The sequence below is a fragment of the Drosophila sechellia genome, chromosome 3L (genome assembly GCF_004382195.2).
Source record: "Drosophila sechellia strain sech25 chromosome 3L, ASM438219v1, whole genome shotgun sequence".
Classification (NCBI taxonomy): Eukaryota; Metazoa; Arthropoda; class Insecta; order Diptera; family Drosophilidae; genus Drosophila; species Drosophila sechellia.
This window is the reverse complement of record NC_045951.1, coordinates 12,941,392-12,960,288: the sequence shown is the minus strand read 5'-3', so window position 1 is coordinate 12,960,288 and position 18,897 is coordinate 12,941,392. Positions and strand designations below refer to the sequence as shown.

The window sequence follows — 18,897 nt, the reverse complement described above, 5'->3', positions numbered from 1 at the left end:
GAGGTGGGTCTCGGTGGGCGGTGGGTGCAGCGGGACAGCGACACATGTGTGCAGAACTCTACGTGGCTGAAGGCGATGGTGAGGGGGGTCTGAATGGGAATGGGCACGGAGCGTGTGGCAAGGGGCAGCGTGTTTTTTTGCTTTAAGCAGCACCATTGTTTATGCTCCGTGCTCAAAGCGAGCGGGAACGAGAAGTAGATAACTACACAAAGAAAAATAATATAATATAATTATATATTCCACCACTTAGAAAGACAAAACATATTTTTCTAAGAAGTGATAAGCATTTTTTACGATTTAGTAATCATCATGAGCTAATAGGTAAGAGCTTCTGGCTTAAATGCAAAATTTCTTATTTGTGACAATCTATCTCAAGAGGTAGTGAACTCGGCTTTTCTCTCAGTGCAAGAATGGCGAGAGCTAACCAGACTCATTTAAAGAGAGACCCCGAGACATGAGTTAAGTGCGATGGCGAAATTTATGCGAAGAATGCAGCAATATGTGCAACGGCAGCAGCAGCAGCAGCAACTCTGCAACACTGCAACAGCAGCAGCAGCAGCAGCAACATCAAGTGAACCACATGGTCGGCAAGCATTTTTCTTCGTCCTGTTTGTTTTTGGCACCCCAAAAAGGACCAACAGGGGCAGCAGGACGATATTTTTCCTCATTTTTTCCTGGCCGGTGAATAATGCTTAACGTGTGCGTCTGTGTGTGCTGGAGACAGGAAAAGTATTTGCGAGTGAAAAGTCTGCAGTTGCCTGTGTGATGTGTGAATAAGTAAGCTTTGTAAGAAGTTTTTCATTTCCCGCTTTTTCCTCTTTGTCCGCCGCCGCTCATCTCATCTCTCATTCGCCACCATTCTCGGCAATTTTTCAGTTTTCCCCCATTGTTTCAAAGGGAATCGTGTTGGCTGGAAAGAAGGGGCACGGTGGCTAGGCATACGGGAACTTAATAAGATTTTAATTGAAGCGCAAGAATTTAATTAATTTAATTATGAATACATAAGCTGAAGACGGTCAGAGGAATGATATATGTATTTATGTGGAGGAAGACGCGGAGCGCAAAAATACTTGGTCGCTGAGGAATGCAATAAAATGGCAGATTTGATTAAATCATTTAACATTTTTAAGAAAACCCAAAGGGGTAAGTTCCCCTAAGATTTCTTAAGAATAAATTATATAGAAATATTGTGAGGAAATCAGAAAAGAGGGAAGTATTTTCCTGAGGTCTGCTTTGTTATAAAAAAAAAGAAAAGTCGATATTTAAGGACTGAAACCTTAGCACTCAATATTTAATGATACACATAAATACGCCATAATTAATTATCATTTATTAAGTGATATCTGTAGTGTATTGTACACAAAGGTCACGTTCTGGAGCGGCTTTGTCAGCTAAATTCGATGAGCGCGTTTCAGGGGCTGTTTTAACGCGATGCCATGGCTCAGTATTTACTTTTTTGGCGCGTTTTCAAGTTGCCATACAAAAAATACATTTTAACTTCCGCATTCTGAATTGAATGAGTGAGTGCATTGGCCTGGGCGAAGAAGAAGAATTGCGTGACAATTATGTTGCACATGCCAGAGTGTCTACTGTTGTCTAGTAAGATTTGCGAACCCGTCATTCCTTGACTTAATTAAAACCAGACTTTTCGCCGGACGGCGAGTCATTAATTTAATTACTGCTTTCAATTAAATGCGAACGAAATGCCATCCTCAAAGGCAACTGCAGCTGCATAAATCAATTGATTTGGCTCGCATGTCTTCTATATCATCGTCATTGAGCTTGATTCATTCATTTGAACACTTGTACATCTGTTCGCCCATGTTCGTTTATCAATTATTGCTTTTCCGAAAACGGGGAGTGCAAAATCAACAGACTTTTCCCCTGCACAGTTGACCGACTTTGAGTTATTGTTGCTGCGCGCAGCTTGTTTTGTTTGATTTTCATTAAGTGCAGCCCCCTTGCAGTTTTGAGATCTTGTTGCAACTTCCCAGTTGCAAGTTGCCAGTTGCCAGTTGCCGGTTGCTCTTGCAATTACTTGCGTCATTAAACCGGCGACCATTCAGCCCAAGTTCTTGGGTTCGAGTTCGAGTTCTCCCCGGGTCATTCTCCTGATCCCTTGGGTGATTTATATTACTTTGCCAAGTTTTTACAGTCGCCAACGATTTTCAATTGAGTTGCTCGCTCGCTCTGTTTTGCCAACATTAACAACTTGCAATTAGTGTGCATATGTTGCTGCTGCCGCTGGATTTAAGTAGTTCTGGTTAACCCCAAAAAGGCACGTAATTTGCGCAGTCAAAGTCCCAGTGGTTGGGTAAAAGTTTGGAAAACTTGTATTTGATTACTTGGAAGAAAAAATGGGCAATATAAGTAAATAAGCTGGTATTACTGGATGGGAGCAGACTTGAGGAATCAAGGAATAACTTAGAAACTTTTTAGTCCATAACTATACATTTAAGTTTTAAATTATGTAATTTTTCCATCTCCATTATTGATGTATGCATTAGATTGATAGCTCATATGATTATGTTTTTTTATTCATTTTTTCGTATCCAATTACAATCAACACAGTTGGTGCACAGTCTGGTTTACTATTTGTATGATATGGCTTAACTCATAAGCCCCTTAACATAACAAATCCTAACCGTAATCCTCAAATATGAATGCATTTGCTAAAAAACCAAACTGAATCCGAAACCAAAACACTCGAAGCGAAACGGTGAAAAAACGCAGTGGCGACAAAAACCGCGCAATCTCGTCAGATGGCGCGTTTAAAACCGCAATGCGACAGCAGAAACGCAGTTGGGGCTGGAAAATGTAAAGAGGGGAGGGGAGGGGCTTAGGATTGACAGGGAGCTGTGCCCAATTAATTGTTGGATTTAGCAGAAAATGAAATGGAATAAGTGACGACATCAATGCGAATTAAAATTATTGTCGCCGGTGTTGTAATGCAATCAGTTTCGATTTGATTACCTTTAATTGACTTTTCAGCACCGTTGAATCAGCAGCGACTGCGGCGTCTGCAGAGGCGCAGCGTCATCAGCATTTAACACTTTTTGCCGCCGCTCATTAACAATTCAAACTGTGTGCTTTTGACCCACTCCGACTGCCTGGTGGCTTAATTTATTTTATTAAATTCAATTCCAATGCCGGAACTTGTTGTCAAACATATTGTTGATGGAGGGCCGCCTGCAACGAGAGAAATGTGCAAAAAACCATAAATTATTTAATCCAGCTGCAGCGGCATCGTAAATTGTTAATAATATGGCAAAGAGGTTTGTATGTCGCCAATTTATGATTTGCTTAAAATATTCATTTAAATGCTTTCCGAATAAAATCGCTCTGGGGACACTCACTTTTTACATAATATCAATATATTTTTTGCGATCCTATTTTTTTTTTGCCAGCAATTTTCTTTTATAATTTCAATTTTAATTATTTATTTATACTTCTGCCTTAATGGTTCGATGGTATTGATTTTCCATATATTTCCCGAAACACTTGATTACATTTAAAATCATGCATTAATTAGATTTTTTCACTTAATACGTTCCTACGTTAATTCCCGCCCGAATTCGACTAGATAAACTCTAGATAATTATTTAATATTCAATTACTCAAACAGCAATTTTGCATTTGAATAGGTTCCCAATCGGTGGTAAAAAAGCGTTTAACAAATTGTTCGCTCTTAATTAATAAATTGTTTGCTCTGCAATTTGGCTGTGCAACTGTTTTCGCAAGTGAAATATTTCAGCAATTTAATATGCTGCAAAAGGAGCCACAGAGGTGAGGCACCATAAAGCAAATGTGAGCGTTGGCCGAAGCATAAAAAAAATATATATGTATATATGTGAAAATGTGGGGAAATGGCAAGGAGCATACAAGGGAAAATGCCTATTGCCACTGGGAAACTGTCCCTTGTCTGGGAGCCGCCCGACCGCCCAATTCCCCCGACTCCCGATCCTTTTCTCCTGGACCAGCCTGTGTCCCTTGTCTTTTGGGCTCCTGGCCATCGGGCTCCATACATGGCAAGTGTTGTAAGTATGTGCTTAAATACGCATTTATTCATACAAATATGGCCAGAAGGCGTCTGCGGCAACCGCAGAAAGCATCAGCAACAGCAGTCGAGAGCAGTTGGAGTCGCAGCCGGCAGAACAATAAAAGCAAGTTGGGAATGCTTCAACCAAACTGGCTGTCGAATGTGGAACATCCTATCATTATTCACTAATGCCATTTGTTAATATTAAATGAGTCGCATCAATTCTAAACTTAGCTTATTGAATAGATGGTGGAGCTGGTTCTTGAGCGTACAAAACGTATTTCAATTGACTATACTTGCCAGCTATAATAACTTTTAGTTTGATCCTTAAGTTAATATTTTTATTGCTTTTTTTTTGTGATCTCTAAATCTCCTACGTTTCATCATGCCCCATGCTACCCCGCGGTCACTTGAAATGGCAAAACGCAGAGCGAACGAATTTCCATGTCGTCGTCGTTGTCGTTGTCGTGGTTGTTGCTCGTTAGTTGCGCATCTGATTTGCCCGTCGAGGGAAGAGCCATGGAACGGGAGCTGGGGGATTGGGGGCTGCAGGATGCGGACCCAGTGCTGGACCCCTGGCTGGTAGCCCCTTGGCCACGCGAACATGGCGCAAATGTGACAAATATGGTCATGAAGTGTGCAAGTGACAAGTCCAACATACTTACAAATTTTCATGAGGACCCACTAAGCCCGCCGACCGAGGGCCAGAGCGGAATTCCTCTGCGTTTTCAAATATATGTTAATGATGCCGCAGGAGGGAGTGGGGGCGGGGCACACAATGATTTCCAGTTTTTCTCCACGGCATTTTCCCTGTTTAGTTGGCCAAACGTATTTCCTGCCTTACCACCGCTTGCCCAACACCTCTTCAACTGTTTTTATTTTAACGATTTTCCCCGTTTCTTTCGCAGCCTTTGTTCGGCAAATAAAAAACTGATTTGAATATGTGCAAACTAATGCCGCCGTTGATGAGCTGGCGCTTTTTTTGCCAGCTCGCTTTAAAATTAAATTTCAATTTTCAACGGAAGCGGTTTGAACAGGGATTTCTCTCTTTCATTCTTCGGGTCTAATGTGATTTAGATAGCTTTGGGTTTTTAATTGGCGGGAACATAAAAAACGGGGTAGCATGAGTGAAGAGCTGTACGCTATTGGTTATGGGAAATTTATGAAAGTGAAATCTTGTTACTAGATTTCAAGAAGTATTTGTGCAGTGTTTTTTATTCCAACTCCTATCGAAGATTCTTTCCCACAATGCTTAATCGATTGACTTGTCGCAATCCTTGTTAATCCCAGCAGGAAGTGCGTGTCTCAGCTCCAAACGAGAACATCTTAAAGGGGTTAAAATAAACGGCTGGAAAATCAGCCATCTCGCTGCATCCTCATGCCGTATGTCCATTTTCCAACCTCGGACAGGAAATGACAACGAGCTGACCGAGCACACAAGAAATCAACACCACTTGCGAGCCAGCAAAAACAAGGAGCAACTCCAGCCAAGATTTCCAGCCATGGTCAACGGCAACGTTGCATGCCACATGCAAGGGGCTCCTAAAAATCAGATGTCGAAGTTTTCCGATCCGAAAATTCATTTAAAGTAGGTACGCATCGAGCGAGGTAAGGTGATTTAATATGTACTTTCGAACACAGAAAATAATAATCGTCTAGTAATGTAACCAATGTATATTGTTTACGATAGATTTGTATTTTTGAACCAAAAAACAACTTACTAAAAAGTAATAGTGGTATTTTTGATCAACGATTAGCTAATACATTTTGAGATGTAAATCTTCAATTATTTCTCGCTGTGTACGCACGCACTTAGCTTGTCTCCCCTCGTTGAAACTCTAAACAACAAAATCCGTCACGAAAATTACATAATTACCTGCAATAAATTGTAATTACGGACTTCGGTAACATTTTGCTTAGATAAACGCTTTTCCATGTCGCTGTCGTCTGGGTGCCCAGTGTTCGTTGGTGTGTTTATTTTCGTTTTGGTCGCTTTTCCATTTCGGTTTCATTTTGCCCAGTACGACGACATTGACTTTGCTCCGTCCGCTGGCATAAATTAGACTAAGCAATTACAAAAACAGACAGTCTGAGGTGACAATGTCAAGGGGCGGGGCGAAGGGAGTTGCACGTTTTTGGATCCACAAAGTAGCACTCCATACACGTTATCCAACATTCAACATTCAACGCCCCCAGGCACTAAAGTCATTTATACCGATTTGTGGGTGGGTGGTGTTCGGAGATTTGGCCAAGCGGCCAGAATCATGCCCAGAGGACTTTGCCAGAATAAATCTGTGTAAATTTATAATTTAATTTCCACGCGAGTGTCCTCGAAGTCTTAGACGCTTGGACATTACTAACCTCATTTGATGCGGAGCAAGTTTTAGATGGAATCTAAGCCTCCATGAATCATGCATTGGATGGAATGCCAAATTATAACACTGGCTCAGTGGAGAGCAGAGCAAAATATGTATATATATTTGACAAATTGAGTTGGAATCGATAAATAATAATTGAAGTCGGGTGTGCAGAGGCCAGAAAATGACTGTAGATTGAAGAGATACCATTGGGGGACGAAAGCGAGGTAGACACTGTGTCTCGGCTCACCCATAAAAGCAATTTCAATAAATAAACAAATTGGGTCAATGCAACCGAGAGAAATGCTCGCACACAAAAATAAATACTGAAATATAACGACAGCGTAAAGTATCTGCGAAAAAAAAACATTCGAGACTGACCAAATCCGCCTTTTTTGGGCCTCATTAGGGTGAACCAAAATCGCAGCCACCCCCACTTTGCTCTCATTTGTTATGAGCTCGAAATGAGTGAGCCGAATAAAAGTCATTTGGTCAGCTATTTCGAGCGAATTATGCATCCGAAAAAAAATGCGTTGACCATAAACTAGTTTTTGGCTCTTTGACCGGCTGCATATTAAAGTTTATCAAGCACCAGATTTGCATATTTAAATCATGTCGAGTAATCAACTTTGAACTATATAAATTTACGCTCCACATTTCCTACATAACAATCTATTTCATTGGGAGCTCACAAATAAAATCACGAACGAAATTTAAAATGCAAAATCAATGGGAAATAAATGCGCATAACGTTTAGCGTAATTACAGATCGGCAGCCAATGCAAATCCACCATATGAATCTGTGTAAACATGCATCTATATATTTAAACACGCTGGAATGTTTCCCTTGATAAGCAAAGTAAAATTTTTTTATATAAATTTATTGCTAAGGTTAATTGGCTGCTGATGTTTGTGCGAAGCGATGACATAACGATCTCTATTTATATATAAAGACACAAAGTTTAATCTTTATAAATTTCTGGTTTCCCCTAGCGCTCTTTCCACAGAATTCATGCATAATCTTAAAAATCCTAAGGTGCGCTTGTCGTTAAACAATGATTAATTTTAACTTTAAGCCTTTTTCAGATGCCAAACAGCATTGCTGATTTGCATCTTTTGCGTTTGAATGTATCTTAGGTCTTTGCATATGCTTAAAATTTGCAAAAGTTAGTAAATCAGCTTAGCTCGGAGTTTTTTAGCAGAGTATTTATTGTAGTATATATCTTTGGGAAGTGTAGAACAGCACTCGTTACTTCTGCCAGTCATATGTGATTTGGGCTAATTATACCCTTACTATTACCGCTAAGCCTCAAATGAGTTGGGGCTTATCAGCGGATTTCCATTTCCTCCGCGTGTTTTTTGCCCGATATAATCTTCCGCTTCGTTAATGTCCGCAGCCTGCCATCCTGGATGGGATGGCATAACTTTTATTTGCAGGCCATTAAACATTTAGGACCACGCCCCTTAATGTCACTAAAAGCGCTGTTTGCTCCAAGGGGGGTGAGGTGGGGGAGCTTTGCATAAATCGATCTGAGGTCTGAGCCTGTCTCCGGCTATTTACTTATTTATCACAATGACCCAGCCCTATTCCCCCAGTCCATTCCCGTCGAGGAGACCACACACAGCGTAATAGTTCCCGAGCTCGTCTCACTTTTTTTAGTCCTTAGGCTGGTCCTCCATTATGCCGCTGTTTGCCTTGATAATGTTTCCAGGGGGGGCAGGGGCAGAGTGGGACTCCAGTTGGTCAAGACATCGCTGCCTTTTTGTCATTTCAGTTGTGTTTACTAAGCGGAAACACGAAAAAATAAATATATATATGGGGCTGTGGGTATTTATATATGTATATATATTTGCACACCTCCCCCAGTTGCTAAAATAAGGCCTAGTTCTGACTTCCGACTCCTGATTCTTTCCCACTGCTGACGCTGACTTCTGCCGAGTGCTCCTAAGCAAATAATTTATTTATGGGCTTGTTTACTTGTTTCGGCTCGGGATCTGAGTCGGCTTCTTTTGTCATGTTTGCCAAGGGCTTAGTAGGTGGCAGTTCTCGAATTCGCTTTATAAATAAGAAATCAATTGATTTTATTTACAACTCTTAAGGCGCTTAGCCATTCGGGCTTTTCGGAAATTGAAACACTCTATGATAAAGTCGATTCCACATAAATATTGTTCCATCGAGTCGGGAATTTAATAAGAGTGTTTACATACGATTCTGCTGCATTCGCAAACGCAGTTCGCAGTTCCCATTGAGTAATCAAATGACGGCTGGGTGCAAAATGTTTACTCCGGGGTTTTCTGGGAATAACTGGTTGCGAAGTGTTGAAAATTTATCTGCAGGGCCATGCAAATTTTTCCCTTTTATTTGCCACGTTTAGGTTCACTGCAGAAAAGGGGGCCAAACCAAAAAAAAACGAACGAGCGGGGAAATGGAAAAGGGCCAGCACAGTTTTCCATTAGCAAATGCAACCACAAAAGCTTGGCTGTATCTCCCCTGTTCTATATCTGCATCTCGCCTGCTCTCGGCTCTCTCGCTCTACTAATTCCGAACCAATAATTTGCACTTAACTGCCAGAGTTTCTGGCTGGGTCCTCGTTCCTGGTCTCAGTTACTTTCATACAAAATTCCCTTTCATAAAACATTTTTCCCCAGTCCCCTTTTCTGTTCCACTGACAAATTCTGGCAGAAAGTTTGTGTTTTTTGAGGGCTTAACATTATGTGCTTGACTCTGTGGTTAGAGTTGACTGCATTCGAGGGTTACAAATATCCGACTGATGAAAGTCTATCAGCCGGAGCGTGAATCGAAGTTAAAGTTCGACTATCTTTGCATTTACATTTGCCCATCTGCCATCGTTGGGGCAGGAAGAGCGAACACAGCTAGGATTTCCGTGGCCATCCTGCTCCATTTTGGCCCCGACACCATACACACAAGTTATTTTTTACTCTGACAATAGTGGAATAGTGGAGAGTGTTCGGGGGACAGGATGTAGAGCTCCTCCAGCTCCAGTTTGCCACTCAATTGACGCTCGATGGAGTCCGTCGCCCATCCTACAGAATTTCCCCCGGGCTGTTGTCGGCCTGCCAAGTGTTGTCGTGTTGACTTGGCTCCCCAAACTGACTTTATCCCTCACTCTGACTCTGACTTCACTCCCGATTCCGCTCCTTTTCGAGTTCCTTCTCCTTTACCATTTCAGTTTTCCACTTTATAGTTCCCTCAAGTCCACAGGGTTGTTCCTAGTTATTTTCATGTATTATTTTTAGGTACAGAGAAAGAATGGATATCGAAATTTGTCCTCGTTTTCAACATAGCTAGGCCAAAAAGATATATGTATGCCAATAAAAATTAAAAAACTTCAATGCTAACTAGCAAAATATAAAATATTTTTGCACTAAAATCTATTTTATAGTATATAATAATAAATGTTTCAAATAACATTTATATTTTCTCTGAACTTCAATCATTCTTTAGTTTGCAATTCCCCCAACTTTTTGCATTCAAGTTCTCTAGAATTTGGCTTTGTTTATTTTTTCTAAGGACACTCCCCCTTTTTTAAGGCTTAAATAATGGTTTCATCTTGATTCCAACCCATAATTCAAAAGCAAACGGCAGAAATCGAAGTTTGGCGTGGCCAACTGCATCTGGATGGCCAAATGTATCTAACCCAGCAAAGTGCTGTCCAAGGCCGGAGGGATCTTGTATCTGCTGGTTGCTCGAACTATCAGTATCTGTCGGGCTTGTTCGCTCTTACGAGTGGCGCTACGTTGACCATTTTTGGGTGGCCCCGCCAACGTTGTCGGAGTCGGAGTTTCAGAGTTGGGGGTACAGACGGTGTCTATAGAATCTATAGCCTGGAAGCTGCCAGCACGCGTTGATGCCGTTGTTGTCGTTGTGTTGCCCATAAAAAGACAGACAAGTTCCAGGGCGACGCGTTGCCATTGCAACTTGGGATGGCTTTTTGTGGTGTTCTGCTTCTCCGGCTTGTCAAACGTAGCTGTTAGATACAATTACAGTTAGCTGAAGTAGCTATGCGAACGGCGGCACTCGTTTGAAGTCCGCTCGACCGCCTCCAGGTATGTATCTTCATCTTCATCTTCATCTTCTCGCATCTCACATCTCCATCTTTGAGTCAGTCATGTGCGGTCGCCAAATGCTATCGGATACCAGTCGAGACTTTTTGATTTCCATTGTCTGAAGTGCAAAGATTTCTGCTCTGGTCGTAGATCTGCATCGGCATCGAGGCATGTGGAATTCGCTACATATCTAAATGCCTGGGAGGCGTGTGAATCATCGGATACGGTCGTATGGCCACTGGCAACTGGCCATTAAAGTGCGACAAGTGCTCGGGATCGGTGGAAAATTGCATAATTGCCATGTTGGGGATAATTGCCGACGATGAATCATCCCACGGATTGCCGCCCGGCTTCGAAATCAAAAAAGATGTAGATGCAGAAAACTGGTTGCGGATTAATGGCCGTAATCAAAGGGGAGGTTCCAAAATTTTGCATAATTCTTGTTTTCAACGCTCAGTGAAGACATAACAAAAGTTAAAAGCTTTTTCATCTTAGGCTGCTGAACATAAAAACTAAAGTCTTTTTAAATTTATATGATTTTCTTAATTTTTTCCCGAACTTCATTTAAGTTTGAAAGTCTCTGTTACCGTGCATCAGTTCTGCACTTTTACTCTAAATTATCCACAAATCTCAGCCTTTTTTGTTTTTTTTACCTTGATCTTCCCAAATCGCTTGGGTAAACACAAACTAAGCCAAAACAAACGCACATCCTTGGACGTGGATAGCCACCCTCAAAAGCCCTCAGAAAGGCAATTAAAGATTAAAGTCTCCAGGGTGGGGGAAATAAAACCAAAGTCACTGGAAATGGATGACCAGCACGTGTTAAGCTTATTAGGAACCCTGATTTCTTTTGCAACATGAAGCTTCGTAAGACCTTCCTTCCGCTCCAAACTCTTTGCAACCGAAAATTCAAGACATAAATCCCGAACTCAAAACACACAGCTTGGCAGCAGAAATGGCAACAACTAATAACCAATAAAAAGTCTTAAGCCTTCCTGAGCTCATAAATGTTATTTTCAAATACAGATATAAGCATGACACAGCGGTGGTCTGGGGTCAAAGGGCAGCCAGTTGGTTCTATGGCCACAAAATAATCCAACTACGTGTGAGTGTAAGTGTAAGTTGCTCCGTAAAGAAACCCATTCGAGTTGAAAAGCCCTTTTAATAAGCATTTTTACCAGACTCGAGCAAAATAAAAATAAAAATAAAAACTTGCATTCGAGCGAGCGGCAACAAGTGGAAAACGAGGGGCCCAGATGGAGTGTGGCAGGGTTAAGGAGAAACCACTTCAGCTGATGTTTGAGTGAATGAAGTCGAAAGATGAGCAGCGCAAGCCTCGGCCAATGATTGGCAGCAGAAAAGGTTGGCTATAGCGGTGTGACAGAGAGGGGAAAACGCCGCAGAACGGGATGTAAAATAAAGCAACAGTCGGCGGCAACAGTTGTTGCCTCAGAGCTGCGGTCATGTTGCATGTTCAAGATGACAGCCTGGCTGCCAGAAAACGAGGGCTGACTTTAAAGTTTATAAAGCTGCAAAACTAGAGCTTAAACTCTTTATAAGTTAAATATCTTCTAGTATATATTTTATATTTTATATATATATAAAATATTTAAACTTAATACACCAAAATCATTGTGGATTTTAAAGATATATACTTTTTCAGTTAGGCACTTTAGTTTTGCAGTCCAAATTGCAGAATGATTTAGATTTTGTACAGCTTTTTAGCCAGCTATTTATGTTAAGGCCTATACTTGTTTATCACAAGCTTAAGAACTGTATCTTAAATTTATAGGCACCTAAAAGAGGATGTGCAATGGAAAGAATGAGGTTAACTGTGATATATCGATATCAATCACCCATTCGCTTTTGCCAGAACTTGCGAAGCCACCCGTTTATCAATTTAACTCACGGCTGGCAGACAGGCAGTCAGAGCTGAGGAGTCAGGCCCGGCCGGCTGGCAAAACGCTGCAATGCAGTTGAACTTTTAATTTGATGAATGATATATATTTGTCTCGAGTGCGAGGCAAACCCCCCTGCGGCTGCCCCTGATCCCTGTGTACCCTCTTGCGTTAACCCTCTCGCAGGCCTTGGTCTGCCACAGAGATTGCCGCAAGTCAGCCGGTAATTGCTGTGGACTGCAGCTGGAAGGGAGCACAGAGAGTCCGTCCAGTCCAAAGACCGATAGCCTGGAAATATTTGCACAGACAAGCTGAGACCCCTCCACACACATGCTGCTCTTTTCTCTCTGTGTGCTGATCTGGATCTCGACTTGACTTGGGCTATATAATTTTGCTTAGCTGCAATTATGAGATGTGCGGGGCTGATCTTGAACCAAACGAGCCAGAAGAATTGGCCGGGGAGGGGTGCTCACATGAGGAGAAACCTGAACTGCACCGGAAGCTTCGTCTCTGTGCGCGGGTCTTTTGTGAATCAAAAGCAGAGCAGAGCAGAGCGGGCAGTAAAAAATGAAAAAAAAAGAATAACTCGTTCTTACGGTTATCTGTTGGTTTTACAAGTGCGTCGAGTGCTGCAGAAGTCTCTCCCCCGGCACCATTCTTCTCCATGCGTCTGGCAGATGCCAACATCCAACATCCAGCATCCTTAATTATGACAATCATCTCAGCTTGATGTTCATTTCTTGACTTGCTCTTCTTTTTCGCGGCTGCTGATCGCCGATCCAGATCGGTTGTATCCGCCAGTGTGTGTGTGTGTTGGTATGGGGTCACTTCTCGATATAATCGACTTGGGAGAGGAAAGGCGAAAGATCGCAGTAAAAGATCTTTGGCACAGTTTTCGAAAACACTTCGGAATGCCGTGCACTGGGGGTTGATTTGGGTTGCTCGCCAAGGATGGGAACCAAGTGGGGGAGATTGTTCTTTTGAAGGTACAGGGAGCGTGAGAGCTTTTTGTTCTGGGATTCCGGATAACTTGGATAGGTTGGGAATTATGACCGCATGGGGCTGATCGTGGAATATGTAATTATTTCCAAGGGATATTTATTTCATGCTTATATCTCTTATTTTTCGTCAGTCCATGCAATTATCAAATATAATACTCCCTGAGACGTAGCTAACTTTAAGTGGCTGGCATTCCATTATAATTCCAATGTTAAAGGTCAACCCTTTCTCTGACCTCTGACCTGACCAGAATTTTCCAACGGATCACTTTCGTTTTAATGCCTACATGTGTACACATAAGACCCCAATTACACAACCAGCTGATTGATTATGCGGCAACAGCAGCGACAGCTGCGCAATTAAAAGCTCGGCTTTCACCCTAAGGCCAGTTTCCAGTGGCTGGCGAGCCACTAATTACTTTCACTGGACCAGGGCCCGTCATCAAATCCAAATTGCAAATAAGCCAAGTCAAAGTCAGAGGCGCAGTTACAACTCGAGCACGCAGCCGGACTTTGGTTATCATCGTCATCATCATCGCAGGGGGCCAGGGCCAAAAGGTTAATACGGCAATTAGCCAACTTGGCCAAAAGAAAGCCGAGTGAGAGAGAAAAAAGCCAGCTCAGGAAAGTCGAAACTCTCTGACAATTAACAGTGGCATAGCTTTCGTAGATGCTATAACTTTCAAACGCGATTAGGGTCGATGAGCTGCCAACTGAATCCAAATCGACAGGTTCTAACAAAAGATGCTTCTCTCTCCGATTCTGTTGTTTTTTTGTCTGCTGAAGATGAGCCAACGATGGGACTTTTGAAAGTATCTCAACAGGTTCACGCCTCTATCGAAATCTCAGGCACACATTATATGTAATTTCGAACCAAAAAATGGGCAGGGGAGGAGACAAGTGAGGCCTACAGAAAACCTTTCGATCCACTTGTCAGTGGTACAACAGAAATTTCCAACACTTTTTCAAGTGTTTACGATGGGTAGTGAGGGCATTGGTTTTTGGTGTGATTACCGCAAGTAAACTATCTCTCGCAGCTGGATGTTTTGCTCTTTCGTTTGTTGGGGGAACTGGCTGCCGGTTTTCATATGTGTCGGTCCGCGTCTGTTTTTGTTTTCCCTTTTTCGCTGTGTTTTATGTTTTTATGAAGATGAATTTATTTTTTATAAGTGATTTAGACGTGCCTGCCGCTCGGAGTCCCCTGCTGTTGCGTAGCTCCAATTACCTCGCAACTCGGCTGATTGATTCCGCCGCAACGAGCCGAGTTCAATATCAAGGTAAGTTCAGCTCCACTAAGCCCACAAGCTAATCCGAAATCGAGCACCTTTTGTCACAAGACCCAAACAGTACGTCATCATCGGTTTACCTTCAATCGAAGCCAGCTTACGAAAAATAAACCGAACCGAATGCGATACAGATGGAGAGCCGGATGACAAATCCGTTCAACTAGTGGCACTTGGTTAGATCTCTTAAGAGCGCTGTTACACCTGTCGGGGTGCTTCTGCTTACATCAATGCCAGCATCCAAATCTTTATCTGCGGCTCATCATCATTATGTGCGTCTGGCATTTGCATACAATTCCCATCGATGCGCATTTCCTATATGCTCGTATAGTATATCATTTCCCCTATCGCCAGTGACAATCTGGTGGGCATAAATCAGGGGGCCGCATCTCGGCTTAGATCTCCAGTATATAAATTTAAATTAGCCAGTTCAACTTTTACCTCCAGTCTGGCGGCGGGCAGGTGATTTAGCACTTGGAATATGCAAAGAATCGCTTGCCTTGCAGGTGTTTCAATGCCAAAACGAGTTTACATGCGACTTGACTTATTTGCCTGCTAATTTCTGGTTATTTATGCGACCGAAGCCGTTGGAAAAAGTCAAACAATAGACGTCTGTTGCTTTTTAGGGTGGGGCCGCAAGTTGGGTTTTTGGCCGATCTGTTTGTTTTTCTGCGAGCGCGCTTTTCGGGCTGCCTTTTCGTGAGTCCATTGTTTGCCCGACAACATGACAATTACACGTTAAGAATTTTTTGAAAAACAAATTGCGTTGTCAGCTTTTGGCTGGAAGTAATCAGCATGGCAAATTATGGAATTATTTCCACCTGAAATCGAGCGCCTCAAGGTCGCCGCTATAATTCATTCCACTTAGTCAAGTGCAGGCTTGGATTACGTCTAAGGTGAGCTCAGCCGAAAACAAATTTTGTAAAAAGCAAACGGAGAAATAATGATTTTAGCAAAGTTAAATATTTGATTATTTTTATGATGATGTCAGATAGTAATTTCGATGTTATTAACCAGAAGATTTAATTTTGCAATACTTTTTTTTTTAGATGTGTACAGATGAATATTAAGCAACACAGCTAAATTGGATTTTAAATAAGTAAAAAATATTTCTTTAAAATACATGGAGTAAAGCGTTTGCAAGTGATTAAAGTTCTTTAAGTACCGAAATATTCACTTGTGTTTTCGCCATTCCGAGCTTCGTCACAATTGTGAGGCCTATGCGCTTAATTTGTGGTTGCAACCCATGAGATACTTTTAGACTGAGTGGCTTTTAGCCCCAGGACTTCCAGCGACGGAATCCTCTCAACAGACTACAAAGGATACTCAAAAAGTTGTCGTCGGCAGTTTCGGTATTTTTAAAGGAAAAAGTTGGATGAGAGGAAAGGCCTGTTTGTTATTTACCGACAACTTTATGGCCACATGTCGACGACAACAACAACGCCAAATTGTCATCATAAACAATGTGAGTAAAGCAAAAAAAAAAGCCACGATTTTGTTGCTTAAATTTCTGCCTCTCGCTGGCTTTGTTTTTTTTTTATATTTTTTGTTGACGCGCATGTGTGAAAAATAAGCAAGTTTCCCGAGCTCAGCCCCCAAGTAATGTGGGGGGTGTGGTCGTCAACGAATTTTTTCCATTTGGATTTTTCTTCATTTTGTTTTTTTTTTTTGCGCTGTGTTTTTGTGGGGAAAAGCGCCGCCACGGCGTCTATTTAATGAAGTGCCAGAGCGCCAACGATTTTTGGGGACGTATGCGCGGCTCTACATTTTTTGTGTCCGGCGAGGATAGTGTGAATTTTCACATCAAGTCAGCTGCAGTTTTGGGCTGGCTGGCATTCAGCGATTGCACCAAGTTGAGCCCCGAGCTGAGCCAAGTTGAGTTATCTGCTGGGCTGAAGGTGCCAACGGCCCGGTTGACAGGTGGGTGGAGGTTCAGTTGATTTAAGTACGGATTGAATGGGGTTAACGTTGGGTTTATGTTCGAGTCCAGGGCACGTTTAGTGGCACTTGGGAGCCCGTTTTGAAGCACTCGAACACAAAGTGAATGGTCCACTAAGAGGTGATTATGTATTAATTATAGAGAGTAGTTTAGTGTATTTTAAAATGTGTACTTTAGTATATTTTTTTACGCATCCCATAGTTATGATCTCGCACTTAACAGATATTTCCCAAGATTACCCTCCCAATAGCTTTTAAATCCCTTGCAAATAGACTAAAATGCTCCAAAACAGACTGACACATGTGCGAGATCATGAGGAATTAACCTAAGCCCCCGTTTCCGAAGCTCTTTAATCCGACATATCGTATCGTATCGATATAGCCAAAGCCCATTCATCCGAGCACTTACCCGCTAACACATGTGTATCCAATCACTCGCTGCCCCACTGACGTTCTGCCGGTATAATCTGTAATGAAGAGCAAACATATAAATTTAATAAGCTGTCACATAAATTTTCCGCTCTCTCATGAGCACTTAAATCTATATACTAGAGCCGGCCCCCAAAAAAATCATTCGAGCTGAACACTAAATTAGATAGAGAGTCACCAGAAAAAAAAAAGAATTGAAAGCCTAAAAATAGCGGACAACAAAAGCAAAAACAGATGCGGGGGGAATCTCGGAAACAAATTAAATCCACTTAAAAACCGTTGCCAATGGCAAAATGAAAATGTTTTGGCATCTGTTTCGATTTAAAGGATTGAGTGGAAACTGAATACTTTCCCAAGAACGCTGACTAAGTGAAAATTAATAGTCGTAAAGAAAAAAATTGGGAAACCAGGGGAAAACTTTCACTGGAAACTGTAACAAGAAACTTGAAATGACTTTTTGAACTGTGAACCATGGAACATGGAGTTATCGATGGCCCTGAAGTGCCACGGATTGGAGTGTTTGGATTGTGTGTTGTTCGGTCAGAGCGAGCAAACATCATAAATATTTGAAATGTGTCTCCGTAACTGACACGATGATGGTTCCATCGGGGGATCTTCGGCGGAGCCAGCATGCCACATGGCAGCAACAACATTTTGACACACTTAAGTGTCGGACAGCCCCCATCATCAACGGATCGCATCCCAAACGATCCGATCCGATGCGATCCTCAGCCAGCTCGAAGTGAAGAAGCGAAGATGTGCGACAATATATTTGGAAATTATGAACATAATTCTTCATTAACAGCGCGCCTCCGTGTTGCCATTGATAAATTGGAAAATGCGATAGAGCAGAGGCGTCTGTGACCGGCTGGCTCCCCACCGATTTTCTTCCCTTCCGAATCTGAATTCGAAACGAAAGTGAAATGTGAACTGCCCACATTTGCTTTCGTTTTATGCGTCCAGCTGGTGGGTTGGCGAACGGAGCTCCGGGTTTTGGGATTGGGCCCAATGGTCCAGTGATAAATTGGCGATATTACGGCAGCAGATTATTCAAATTTCTGGCCGTGGGCGTTAACCCACAAAAAGGCATTTGGAGAATGCCAAACCAGGCCAGAGATAGACCCATTTCTGATAGTAGTGCCCGCCCGGCGATTGTTTGGCATTCAAATTGAAATAACGTGATTTTTGTGGTCCACTGGCCGCTGGTCACTTTTCTTGCAGGGTAGGTGGTTGAGATTTTCCGCTCACTGTAGCTATTGTTTTGCGGTTTTGCGCAGATTTCTGGGCTTGACTGAATCGAAACGCACTTTTTTCCGCTCTCTATTATTTAGTGGGCGTTGGCGCGACTTTCTGACAGTTTAGTCGTTTTTTAGGGCCTAATGCCTGGGGGAATTTAATGGTAATTGACCACTAGTGGTCGAGGTGGTTTTGTTATTATTTTTGAAAAATATTGGTTTTGTTTTGTATAACCCGTTAATTTAAGTTGGTTAATCATTTTGCAGATACAACTATGGTTTTATTCCACAAGTAAATAATTGCCTATTAAAAAAAAAATAGTAACAAAAAAAGAATAACATCTCCCCGACGGGGAATTGAACCCCGGTCTCCCGCGTGACAGGCGGGGATACTAACCACTATACTATCGAGGATGTTGACTTATGATTGTCAAATTATACTCATACACATAAGCCCACTTTTTATCTGAGAAATGAGAACTTTTAAATAGAAAAACTAAGCAATATCAGACGCCCGTTCTCCACTCGCTTGCGACAACTTTAAACAATTTAATTTACAGATTTTGTTGTAATTACTGATCCGGATTTTTCGCATATCTTATACATTTTCCACCGCAATCAATTGATTTTAATGCGTTCGCAGCATAGTAAT

General features: G+C 42.0%; 1 protein-coding gene and 1 non-coding gene across 2 annotated transcripts in view; both read right to left on the bottom strand.

The window, feature by feature from the left end:
- LOC6605554 (protein slit) overlaps positions 1 to 18,897 on the bottom strand; it is a 49,949-nt gene that overhangs the window by 11,054 nt on the left and 19,998 nt on the right. The window contains exons 2-3 of the mRNA XM_032717570.1: positions 16,991 to 17,048; positions 2,974 to 3,189 (exon numbers count right to left, since the gene is read on the bottom strand). The gene's annotated coding sequence lies outside the window, so the exon portion shown is untranslated. The remainder of the gene's footprint in view (positions 1 to 2,973; positions 3,190 to 16,990; positions 17,049 to 18,897) is intronic.
- On the bottom strand, positions 18,588 to 18,659 carry Trnad-guc. The gene has a single exon. It is a non-coding gene; the product is annotated as a tRNA-Asp (tRNA).